This window comes from Carcharodon carcharias, chromosome 23, assembly GCF_017639515.1.
Source record: "Carcharodon carcharias isolate sCarCar2 chromosome 23, sCarCar2.pri, whole genome shotgun sequence".
In the NCBI taxonomy this organism is placed as follows: domain Eukaryota; kingdom Metazoa; phylum Chordata; class Chondrichthyes; order Lamniformes; family Lamnidae; genus Carcharodon; species Carcharodon carcharias.
The window spans coordinates 33,450,798-33,463,187 of NC_054489.1; the positions used below are offsets into that span (position 1 = coordinate 33,450,798).

The 12,390-nt window shown below is 43.4% G+C and overlaps 1 protein-coding gene across 1 annotated transcript in view; it reads left to right on the forward strand.

Moving 5' to 3' along the window:
- Positions 1 to 6,563: 6,563 nt before the first annotated feature.
- LOC121269152 (gap junction gamma-1 protein-like) overlaps positions 6,564 to 12,390 on the forward strand; it is a 97,352-nt gene continuing 91,525 nt past the window's right edge. The window contains exon 1 of the mRNA XM_041173661.1: positions 6,564 to 7,083. The gene's annotated coding sequence lies outside the window, so the exon portion shown is untranslated. The remainder of the gene's footprint in view (positions 7,084 to 12,390) is intronic.

Genomic DNA, 12,390 nt, shown 5'->3' on the forward strand with positions numbered 1-12,390 from the left:
CTTAATTCAAATTTCCTTCTACACCCATTTGACTTCCACACCCCAAAATGCAAGTCAGATAATTATCAGAATTTGGAAGGTTAACCTCTTAACCTGAGTTTGTTTCAAGGATTCATATAAGAGTGAGATTTCTTGGGACTTCCGCTTACTTCTGGCAAGGTTGTCCCTTCCAGTCTCCACCAAATATCCCACGGTTGTAGGCTCCCAGTTCAACACAAGCATCACAAGCATCTTAAGCATAGCTACCTTGGGTCAGAACTCTCCTTGGTCTAATGTTATTTAACTCTGGGCTCTTGTATCCAAAACTCTCTCTCTCCGTCTCAGCTTGACTATCCTAGAAGTCGAACTCACTATTAGTAGAGCCCTTCAATTATCAAGGTTTTTAAACCCCTTTAGCTTGCACACAGAATTTCAATGAATTCTGCTTGAAAGAGATGTTTCCTTCATCCAGCTTGTTCCGAACTAACACAGAAACTCAGCCAGGAACATACTCACCCCAGTAATTAACTTCTGGTTGACCCTTTTCTTCCCCCTATTGTTTAGCTCCAAAGCAACTTTTCAACATGATCAGTTACTAAAAGCAAGCTGCTTTTTACAAGGAATCTTCTTTCAGAGAAACCTAGCTCTTAAATGGATCATCATCCCAACATAAAAATGTAGGATTTTCTCCAAAAGCACATGGACCATCACATTTACAAAATCCAATATGTTTCATACCAGCAATGAAGTAAATAGAAAACAGTAATTATATTCTACTCAGTACATAAATGGAGTTTCATTCCATCAGGTATGTTTTTAACAGGTTAGATTTAATAACTTCTTTCACATAACAAACAGTTGTTGCAGTGGATCTTGTAGATGGTAAGCACTGCTGCCACTGTGCATCAATGGTAGAGGGAGTGAATGTTTAAGTGGGTGTTAATCAAGTGGGTTGCTTTGTTTCTGGACGGTGTCGAGCTTCTTGAGTGTTTTTGGAGCTGCACTCATCCAGGCAAGTGCAGAGTATTCCATCACACCCTGACTTATGCCTTGTAGATAGTGGACAGGCTTTGAGGAGTCAGGAGGTGTGTCACTCACCTCAGAATTCCCAGCCTCTGACCTGTTCTTGTTATTATTGTATTTATGTGACTGTTCCAGTTAAATTTGGTGATCCCCCCCCTTCTAAAATGTTCATGCTGGGGGATTCGACGATGGTAATGCGATTGAGTGTCGAGGGAAGATGGCTGGACATTCTTTTGTTAGAGATGGTCATTGCTTGAAAACTTGTATGGTGCAAATGTCACTTTTTTTTAACGGTTTTCCAGCTTTGATCTCAACCAGATAATTTTTCGTTATATCTATGTGCTACGTTTCCACTCTGGGTGAGGTCATCAGAATCGTTGGTTGTTCTGTTTAGGATGGTGCATATTGAAGCTTTTCATAGCAAATGCACGTTTTCATCCTAATTAAGTTCTTCTGAATGTCCAATTTGTTCCAATCCTGGTTTTATTCCACTCCATCCTAGCTGTTCCAATCCATCTAATGTATCTTTTCCTCTACTTATGCCTCCCTGCATTAATAATTGTTCTGTTATACTTAATTCTGGAAAAGGACATTGGACTTGACAGAATTAACTTCAGAACCCAACATTCAAATACCAGCTCCAAAAAAAACTTTGCAGATTTTGGCCAACTCAAAATCCAGAAAATATGTTCTGAATAAATGACTTTTAAAATCTGAGAAATGTGTTACTTTCACAAAATGTACAATAGGGTAGCGAAAACTGTGATAAGTCACTGAGGTGTAGCTGCCAGGAAAAGTGAGCGGTCATTGGGATGGTGTGGCAGGCTGTGTGGCTCCGCAATTCAAGGTACTAGGGAAACATTGAAAATTCAATGTGAAACTCTGCTTCTTCTTACTTTAACCAGAAAATTAAATCCACTCTTTATCTGGCAGCTCAAAGCTGGGGTCAGGCAACAAGCCACCATCCACAAGGAAAAATGATGATTCTAAGCCTCTTCTTTTGTAGAGCGTTGACAATGAGGTGGTATACCTGCCAGTAATTTAGGATGAACTTTATATCAAATGTAAGTAATTAAGTTGCCTTGCAATATCCTAAAAACTGCTGAAGTCTGATGATGTTGTTGATAATGTTGAGATTATATAAAGTGTGGTACATCCAGCTCATTCACAGAATAGCTCTGCAGACTGATAATTTGCTCTGTCCCTCAATACATTTCCACTTGGATGAAAGAATATGCTTTGTGTAAAGGACAAAGAAGGCCAAGTGAAATTACTCCTGCATCAATTTACCGTCTCCAGCTGCTTCATCAATGACCTTCCCTCCGTCATAAAATCAGAAATGAGGTTATTTGCTGATCATTACACAATATTCAGTTCTATTCACAACTCCTCAGATACTGAAGTATTCTGTGTCCACATGAAGCAAGACCTAGACAACATTTAGGCTGATAAGTGGCAAGTAACATTTGTACCACATAAATGCCAGGAAAAGACCATCTCCATCAAGAGAGAATCTAACTGTCTCCCTTTACTATCACTCTCAATAACTGGAACAGTCACATAAATACTGTGGCTACAAGACCGGGTCAGAGGCTGGGTTCTGTGGCAAGTAACTCACTTCCTGACTCCCCAAAGTGTGTCCACCATCTACAAGGCACAAGTCAGGAGTATGATGGGATACTCTTCAATTGCCTGGATGAGTGCAGCTCCAACAAAAGAAACTTGACAAAGCAGTCTGCTTTATTGGTATCCAATCTTCAACATTCAGTCCCTTCACCACCAACACACAGTGGCAGCAATGTGTACCATCTACAAGATGCACTGCAGCAATTTGCCAAGGTTCCTTCGACAGCACCTTCCAAACCCGTGACCCCTACCACCTAGAAGGACAAGGGCAGCAGATGCATGGGCACACCAGCACCTGCAAGTTCCCCTCCAAGCCACTCACCATCCTGACTTTGAACTATATAGCCATTCTTTCACTGTCGCTGGGTCAAAATCCTGGAACTCCCTCCCTCACAGCACTGTGGGTGTACCTGTACCACATGGGCACTGCAGCAGGTTAAGAAGGCAGCTCACCAACCATTTTGTCAAGGGCACTTAGGGATGGGCAACAAATGCTGACCTTGTCAGCAATTCTCACATCCTAAGAACGAACAAAATAGAAGTAGATTTAGTAACATGTAGCATGAAGTATAATTTAATTTAGAAAACACTTTTCTGAGACCCATATGCAGTGCCATAGACGCAAGGAGGTTGCGTTGTTTGGAAAGCAGGTCCTGCACCCATTTATGACTAACTGCAATCCTGCAGTCTGCTGAATTTTGTGTGCCAACCTGCCCAACTTCATGCTTTCAGACCATTTTCTGATGTGACGATATTTACATGAGCACCTGGCACAATTCACTGGGGCCTACCACAGTTTTTTTTTACTAAACATCTACGTTGAAGGGGAATGGGAGAAGTTCTGTAACCAGTGGAACTCTTAATATTTTTGCATGGTCATGGCACCTTTTTAATGTTGTACTTTTTATGAAATATTTCTCTCTATCTGAAATTATTTTTTAAAATCCTTGAAGGAAGTTGGTTTTTAAAAGTGCCCTAAAGACCTCATTTAATGTTTGAGGTGGCACAAAATGAAAGATGACGTGGCAGGGGTTCAGCAAGTAACAGATCAGATTTGCATGACTTGCTACATCTGCCAATAACAAGAAAATTGGTTGAGCTCAGCGAGAGAACAATGCACTCTGCAGCAAGGACACCTGCCACCAGCTTACTATACAGACTTGGCAGTGCCAGTATTTTGCAGCATAACTCTTAACTTTTATACTTGTGGCAGTTTTCAGCTGACTTTGCAATAATGTCTTGCTCATGTATGTATCAAACAGGTAACTAATCGGTTAGGCTAGTCAGTATTTTCATCTCCTTTCCCATTGAGTAGCATAAGATAGCTAAAAGCTATTTCTATTTCTATTTCCCAAACTGCAAAGGTTTTACTGATGGATGCTATGTGTCCAAACTGAAACCTCTCCTGGGTGTCAATAAGTGACCATTTTTGTGTTATAGGTGTTTGTCTGAAGCATTTCGAAGTGGAGCGTGAGAAAGCTTTCGACTGCAATTTGCAGTATGAATTTATGTCTTCCTAAGGTGTGGGTATGTATGAGCTGCAATGAAAGAGTTGTAAGGTCATCAGAACAGCATGTGTGGAACAAATGACAGGCAATATCTTACACCATGATTACTAATACTTTATATACCTGATTTTCCTCAGAGCAATGCAGAGATAACACTGGTTTCTAGGTAACCGCAGATTTTATTTACAGTGTTGTAAAAATATTTCCGCAATCACAAAATGCCTGCACCCATGCTCATCCCAGTTCCAGCTTCTAGGTCTTTCTGTGGTGTTTGTTTACTTTAGCTCTGAGTCAACACCCAGGCTCAATCAATCAGGCACAGTGATCATGGCTCAGTTACCAGACTAACGTAATCAAACACAGAACAATTAGACAAATAATACTATAATGGGCCATTTACCAGTTGGTATATGGTATTGCTATGTAGTTTTACCTTGTCAAGTTCGTAATCTTCCAAATCTGTCCCCAGGTTCTGTTGATATTGTATGTCACATTTAACTTAGCTTCTACCTCATGCCAGCTTGTGATCCAAACAGAAAAAACAATTGTTCAAGGAAGGCCAAGGCAGAGAGAAAAAGCACTTGCTCAAACTGATTTTTTAAAAATTCATTCACAGGATGTGGGTTTCGTTGGCTGGGCCAGCATTTATTGCCCATCCCTGGTTGCTCTTAAGAAGGTGGTGGTGAACTTCCATCTTGAACTGTTGTAGTCCATATGGTGTAGGTACACCCACAGTGCTGTTAGGGAGGGAGTTCCAGGATTTTGATGCAGCGACAGTGAAGGAACGGCGATATATTTCCAAATCAGGGCAGTGAGTGACTTGGAGGGGAACTTCTAGATGGTGGTGTTCCCATGTGTTTGATGCCCTTGTCCTTCTAGATGGTAATGGTTGTGGGTTTAGAAGCTGCTGTTGAAGGAACCTTGGTGAGTTTCTGCAGTGCATCTTGTAGATGGTACACACTGCTGCCACTGTGCGTCGATGGTGGAGGGAGTGAATGTTTGTGCATGTGGTGCCAATCAAACGGGCTGCTTTGTCCTGGACAGTGTCAAGCTTCTTGGATGTTGTGGGAGCTGCATTCATCCAGGAAAGTGGGGAGTATTCCATCACACCCCTGACTTGCACCTTGTAGATGGTGGACAGGCTTTGGGGAGTCAGGAGGTGGGTTACTTGTCACAGGATTCCTAGCCTCTGACCTGCTCTTGTATCTACAGTATTTATATGGCTAGTCCAGTTCAGTTTCTAGTCATTGGTAACCTCCAGGATGTTGATAGTGGGGGGATTCAGTGATGGTAATGCTATTGAACGTCAAAGGATGATGGTTAGATTCTCTTTTGTTGGAGATGATCATTGCCTGGCACTTGTGTGGCGCGAATGTTACTCGCCACTTGATCAGCTCATTTCAGCTGCTATAATACACAGATTGATGTAGGCGTATGGGAATAACCAGCCATGAAAAACTCAGTGTGACTGCACTCATAGAGCTGGATTATATGCTGAGAGCAGGGATCCTTACCTCAGTGCAAATAGCAGGGGCGAGCTCGCCTCTGCTTAGCTAGCTTGCCACACACAATTTCTTTTGGGCGACGGCCCTTTAATTAGTTTGAGGTGGGACTTCTGTCCATCCTCAGGAAGATATCCCACTTCATAGAGCTGCCAGGAAATTGGAGGCTGGCAGATCTGCACACTAGCAGCACCGGCTGGTGGTGATTACTGGTACTGCAGATAGGCTGAGGACATGGCATTCAGTGATGGACTTGGATATTCAGGTAAATCCAGGATCTTGCTGGGGGCTGGCAGACAGGCCTCGGTGAGGGGGGTTTGGCGACATCTTAGACAGAATGGAGGAGAGTAGACATGGGAAGGCAAAACTGTGAGGAGGGCATTCCAATTGGCACCAGGCGCCTGGCAAGAGGCAACCCTCCTTGAACTGCCAGCAGCTTGCAGGGTTAAACCTGCCAGGCTTCACATTAAGAGCCAGCCTTTAAATCAGAGTGGCAGAGGGATGAGGCCCTTAATTGGGCATTAATTGCCCACTTAAAGGCATCAGTTGGGCCTGGGCAACCCACCCAACACTTCCCCCATCGCTCGTAAAATCGCAGTAGGTGCAGGCTGGCGGCGGGCACGCTGCTGATTTATGGGTCCACCTGCCGGCTTTCCCACCCATGGGTGGCCTGCGAAATCTAACCCATGGCTTCCTATGGTTTCCAACAGAGAAACTCTCCTCATCTGCTGTCTACCAGCCTGCAACTGCTACAAGGTTGAAACTGTGCGTTCCAGCTCCACTCTTCATCATCGAGAGTATTTTATCAGACAAAGCGAGCAAAGTTTGGCTGTCCTAATGGGTCAGGTGTTGTTTTGAAAAAGATACGTGATTCAATGTCACATGGTCAAAACCCCTGGTCAAACCTCCAGGAATCCTTCCAACCAGAGTTGTCAACCTTAACGAGCTGTTAGCTAATGTGTAATGGTTTTGGTGCCATTATCCATCCCCACGTATAAGGTGCTTTCCTTGTCAATATAACTAAGGAAAACAAGGAGAAAATGCTCCAGATCCCAATTATCCATGACAGGATTTATCTGTCTCTTAATTGCTGCAGTCTAGACTCGCATTCAGACAAATTCACAGAAAGGGGGGCCCCAGTTACTACTTTAGACTCATCCAGAGCTGACCAGTTCTGTAGTTACGTGCAGTCCTCATCTGTCTCCGCTACCTCTGAGGTCTTGGGACACTCATCAGAAGTTAATTCATAGCTTAACACACTGCTGTTGATGTCTAGGCACATTCGTAAGCATTCACAGCAGACAGCTTTCCTGCCATTGATAGGCTGTAACTGATTTTGGGAAGCATTGGATGCTAAGGAGTCTTGTCTGGAATTCCTGATGGTTTGAGCTCCTTCTAGTTCGACAAACTGCTACACATTGAGAAGACGTGAAGAATTACAGAAGGTAAGAAGATCTGGGAAACTATCCCTAACTGAAATATGTAGTAAAACTGTTCAGTTTGAGCAAAGCATTAATTGTAATCACAGTGGCACACTCATCACTGCCACTTAAAAACAGTATAAGCCCAAACACTATCAATATTGTCAGGGTAACTGCACGGGGCTTCAATTGCCTCTTTAACTTTTGTGTTTTTGTTGTTTTGTGAAAATTAGAGATTTCTAGGGATCTCAACAATCGCTTGTTGCCAGTTTGATCGACCTGCGCTAAATCCTGAAAGCTCTGATTTTGCTTTTAATTTTGGTAATGTGTCTCACTTTCTTGGTAGTGTTTTCTTGTAAGTAGGTTAGTTCGGTAAATATTAAAAAAAGGACAAATTTTACTTGCAAGCTCTTTTTAAGCATGCCTGTGCCATCTCTATTGTCTGTTCAGTGAGCTCACTGTGGCCCATACATTGCTGCCGGGTTTTTGTTACTTTCCTGATTCTCCCTCTAATTTAGTTTTGTCTTTTAGGCTTCAGGGAATCCAACCAATTCAATAACCTTTTTAAGGCAAAAAAAGTCTATTTTTATTTCCTTTAGGCTCAAGACATTTTTTTCTCTCACAAATTCTAATCTAATGCTGCTGTTTTGCATTCTCTTATCCATATTTTCCACATTACAATCCGGCTCCCTACTTTTATCACCAGATGTTTAACAGATAGAGGCAATTTAAATTTTTTACTCCCCCACTCGTACTATTTTGAGCATTGCCCTATCTCCCAACAGTAAAGGAATAGCCTATATTTACACAGCGCCTTTTATGACCCTGGGATTGTCCCATAAGACGGAGGGGCAGAAGCAGGCCATTCGGCCCATCAGGTCTGCTCCGCCATTCAATGGGCAGAACTTTGCCCTCGTCGGGCGGACGCGGTGGACGGGCCTGGGAACGTTCGCGAAGCCGGCTGCCACCCACAATCAGGCCCGGGTGGCGAGTTCATGCTGGCTGGCCAATTAACAGCGCTCAGCGCTGCCGGGGTGGGAGGAGCACGAGCGCTGAAGTTCATGCATGGGCGGGGCTGGATGCACATAAAAGCTCCCTGAGGCTCAGGGCTACCTTGGGGAGCTGAAGATTTTCAACCTTCAAAATAAAGATATTTAAAACCGTGAAAACGTGTCCCCTCGTGTGACCCTGTCCCTCACGAGCAGGGACATGTTAAATAGGAGTGTAAAAAGCTTATTATTTTTTTCTTAAATCGCTCGTCGAAACGTCATCCCGCCCGTGGATGCGGCTTTGCCAAAAATGCAAAGGCCGCTTGGCTGGACCGCTGGATGGGCAGCGACAAATTCTACTGAATTAACTGATCAAGAGCCTTAATCGGCCGCTTAATCGTTGGTGGGTGCGCTGCTGACTCCCGCGCACGCTAGCCGACTGAAATATCGCGCGATGACATCGGGATGCTTGCCTGCCATCATCGCGCGATATTTTATGTCCATTTGGGTCGGGCATATGCCCCCCCCGACAAGAGAAATATTCTGCCCAACGAGATCATGGCTGACCTGATAATCCTCAACTCCATTTTCCTGCCTTTTCCCCATAACCCTTGATTCCCTTACTGATTAAAAATCTGTCTATCTCAGCCTTGAATATACTTAACGACCCAGCCTCTACAGTCCTCTGCAGTAAAGAATTCCACAGATTCACTACCCTCTGAGAGAAGAAATTCCTCCTCATCTCTGTCTTAAATGGGCGCTCCCTTACTCTGAGATTATGCCGTCTGGTCCTAGACTCTCCCACAAGGGGAAACAACCTCTCAGCATCTACCCTGTCAAGCCCTCTAAGAATCTTATATGTTTCAATAAGGCCCCATTCTTCTAAAACCCCAATGAGTACAGGCCCAATCTACTCAACCTCTCCTCATAAGAAAATCCCTCCGTATGTGGAATCAACCGAGTGAACCTTCTCTGGACTGCCTCCAATGCCAGTATATCTTTCAGTGGACGGAGTCACCAACCTTCTGCTGCATCCTTCGATTGCCAGGGCTTCTCCTGAGCCCCCCTCCACTTAAGGTCCACCAACCGCAGCCCTTTTTCTGCTTGGAGCTTCTTCCTCTGCTTCTCTTTCTTCTTAACTGGGACCACTCCCTGTCCCCTGCCTAGGACCCTTCCTGATTGTGACGCTCTGCTCCCAGTCACATGATCAGGGTTTTCGCGCCATTTTCTTTTTGTGCAGGCACACTGGGCCTATCCTCAGCCTGGAGAATTGCAAAAACTCCGGATTGCGCATGCTCCGCATGCTCCCTGCCCACGCATGTGCAAAACTCCAAAGGCATGCTGGGAGCATAGTTCCCGGCTTCCGTTCTCAATCGGGGAAGTTTGGATCTCATAACAGAATGGTTACAACACAGAATATGACCATTGCGTCCATTGTTTCCTTGCCGGTTCTCTGTAAGAGCAATTCGCCAAGTCCCACTCCCCCACCTTTTCCCCGTAGCCCTGCAAATTCTTTCTCCTCAGACAGTTTATTCAATTCTTTTTTGAAAGGTCGATTGACTCTGCCTCCACCACACTCTCCAGCAGTGTACTCCAGATCCTAACCACTCGCTGCATGAAAATGTTTTTCCTCATGTCTCCATTGCTTCTTCTGCCCATCACCTAAAATTAGTGTGCTTTGGTTTTCAGTTCTTCTGCCAATAGGAACAGTTTTTTTCCTATCAACGCTGTCCAGACCCCTCACGATTTTGAACACCTCGGTAAAATCTCTTCTTAATATTCTCTTCTCCGAGGAAAACAGCATTACTTCTTCCAATCTATTCAACATAACTGGAGGTCTTCATCCCTGGAACCAGTCTTGTGAATATTTTCTGTGTCCTCTCTAACGCCCTCACATCCTCCTTAAAGTCCAGTGGCCAGAATTGGACGCAACACTCCAGCTGAGGACAAACCAGCATTTTATAAAGGTTCACTATAACTTCCTCGCTTTTGTACACTGTGCTCCTATCTGTAAGGCCCAGGATCGCCTATGCTTTATTAACTGCCTTCTCAACATGCCCTGCCATCTGCAATGATTCGAGCACACATATCCCCAGATTCCTCTGCTCCTGCACCCCCTTTAAGATGATGGAAAGGGTAGTCATTAAGTGATACTTACTTAGCAATAACCTGCTCATCATTACTCAGTTTATTTCTGCCAGGGCCACTTGGCTTCAGATCTTTTCACAGCCTTGTAAGTTTGTTAGGATTCAGTGAGGGACCGTTAACATTAAAAAGCAATCTGAACATAATGTTTTAACCAATAAAATTTCATAAATTTTTTAACAAAACAAGCAGCATTAGCACCATAACTTATAACTACGTAGGCTATGCACTCAATTTTACTTCTCAAGAATTCTCTTAAAAGATACATTGATCTTAAAGTTATTTACTTCTATAGGGACCGCCCATAAGTGTTTTATAGTGTGGTCGGGGTCTAGACGGCGGTTTTGGAGAATGTATAATCTCCCAAAGTATGCTGTTTGAGTCTGTCATTTCTCAAAACTATCACTCTTTATTTACAGCAAATATTTACACACTTAGACCTCTACACGAGGTTGGAGCTTTTCCTCCTTCCAGATCTCCCTTACTTCTTAGTTGTGTGATCTCACATCATTATTACATTAGCATAATGTATGCTTCTGATGTTACCCCTTACTGTACATCTCTCTGCAAGTCTTTAACCCTATTATACTTACATCCTCTTACAATAAGTAAGTCCTCTGGAAACTATCTAATTCTCCTCAGCTACAGCTATTCTCAGAGACAAAACTTTCCTTTACCATCTCTTGACTGTGGACACCTCAGTACCATGTTTTGGTTGCTTTTCTAATATTTCCAGTTAATTTGGCTGATTACTTTCTTTTGCCACAAGACACTGTGAGGTCCACTGTAGATTCTTCCACTAGTTTGAATCCAGGGAATCCTCCAGCTTCTGTTCCCTCTTAAAATTCAAACTGAGATTCCACGTAGTGAATGATGAAGTTAGTTCTTTACTCTGCTTACAGTGCAGGTCGATCTAATTGTTATTTACTTTGGATACCTCTTATTGACTTGCAAACCACACCAGGTCCAAACTGCAACTATTACTTGGATTGATCTGTGTCCTTCTATCTCTTTTAGCCAGGTTCAGTCTACCCAGAAATTTTGCTTTCCAAATCTTAGGTTCAGTTTTTGTTTGCTTAGAACCTGGGAGGGTAGTTTCCTTTCCATGTTTCCCTTTTTTGTTTCCATTTTAGTTTCTGTCTTCAGCTTTTCCACCTGCTGCTTAATAGCTCTATCTCTTCTATTCTGACCTTTTAAGTGTAATAACTTGTCAGCTTTTTTACATTGCGCTTACCCCACTTTCTACAGTTAAAACTTTAATTCTTAAAACTACAAGTTATATTCTAAAACTAAAAGGTATTTTCTAAACTCATGAACCACAAACTAGATATTCACCACAAAATGGACAATTGAGCTGAATTCCAGAGGTGAGGTGAGAGTGACTGCCCTTGATATCAGGCCAGTTTTTGACCAAGTGTGGCATCAAGGAGCCCTAGTAAAATTCAAGTCAGTGGAATCGGCAGGGATCCCGCCCCTGGCTGCAGACAGGACAGTGTCCTAGGTCTAACAATCTTCAGCTGTTTCATCAATGACTTACCCTCCATCATAAGGTCAGAAGTGGGCATATTTGCCATTAACTGCTCAGTATTCAGTACCATTTGCAACTCCTCAGAAACTGAAACAGTCCATACCCTCATGCAGCAAGACTTGGACAACCTACAGACTTGGGCTGATAAGTGGCAAATAACATTCATGCTATACAAATACCAGATAATGACTATCTCTGACAAGAGAAAGTCTAACTACCTCCCCTTGACATTCAATTGTAATACTAACATCAAATCCCCCACCTTCAATATTTTGGAGGTCACCATTGACCAGAAATTTAATTGGACCAGTCACATAAATACAGTGATAACAAAAGCAGATTAGAGACTGAGAGTTCTGGGGCAAGATACTCATGTTTGGACACCCCAAAGCCTGTCCTACATATACAAGACACAAGTCAGGAGTGTGATGGAATACTCTCCCACTTGCCTGGATGAGTGCAGCCCCAACAACACTTAAGAAGTTCAATACCATCGTGAACAAAGTAGCCCATCCATCACTTTAAATATTCACTCCCACTGTCATTGACGCACAGTAGCAGCAGAGTGAACCGTTTACAAGATGCACTGCAGCAACTCACAAGACTCTTTTGACAGCACCTTCCAAATCTGTGATGATGGACAGAGGCATGGGAACACCAGCACCTGCT